Here is a 984-nt window from a genome sequence, read left to right as displayed (position 1 = left end):
GTGGGTGCGTGGGGCGGCCCCACGCGTGGCCGGTGTCCTGTGACGCGGCTGGTGTGCCGTCGCGCCCGCCGTGGGAAGCGGGCGGGGCGGTAGCGCCGGGCGCGGGCACTCCCCACCTCGGTGGGGCGGACGGAGGGATTTGAAGTTCCCTCGACGGGCTCCATATATAATTGTGCCGGGCATGTAAAACCTTCCCCTCCCAGTTTCACACCTCGTAAACTGAAGTATGCGATGGCTTCTAACAAGATAGACAAATCATTTTTAATACGCACACCCAGTGAGCTGTGATTTATTTGACAACGCACATGTGTCAAAACCACATGAGGAGCGATCGTATTCCAAGACAAATCCAACTTTGCAATGCAAATATTTATTCGTTTAACTTGGATGTCGTCGATGTTGGGCTGCAGATACCATACCATGTGGACAAATGTATTCAAAGAATGCGGCATTGTTTCTTGATAGCAATTGCTCGGCCCATTGGTTATGCACAGCCCTTTGTAGCAGTAGAAGACAACATTTTTTCTTTGATGAAATTCTCCAGTCTGTTTGTGGCAATGAGTTTTCCCGCTTAACTGTTCAGTAGTGCCTCCTGGAGCATTTGGGTTGGGGTCGGAAGGCAGCCTTTTCCATTTATTTTCATTCCCATTTAAGATGTATTTATTATAAATATCAGTACTAACTAGATCTATGAACAAAGCCAGCCCCATTGTTTCGGTGGGATGCAGAAGTCGTTGAAAAATCGTTACCTTACACGCGACCTGGGATCCAAAGCCAAACCAGGCACCATGACAGCACAAGATTATGAAAATAAGTTTTTAAGGGTAAAGGCTGCCTCTCACCCCGAATGAGCCCTTGCATCTTCCTCTTAGCTTAGGGTGTAAAAGTTGTCAGCATCTGCCAGTTGGGTGCAGTGTCAGCGCTTGGGTGCTGACTTCAGGCACGATGCTGGCTAATGTTGCAAGAGGCAGCAAAGATTTTTAG

This window comes from Athene cunicularia (genome assembly GCF_003259725.1).
Source record: "Athene cunicularia isolate RWA chromosome 1 unlocalized genomic scaffold, athCun1 chr1_part1, whole genome shotgun sequence".
NCBI classification, from domain to species: domain Eukaryota; kingdom Metazoa; phylum Chordata; class Aves; order Strigiformes; family Strigidae; genus Athene; species Athene cunicularia.
The sequence above is the reverse complement of the archived record's forward strand: the minus strand, read 5'-3'. Positions refer to the sequence as shown.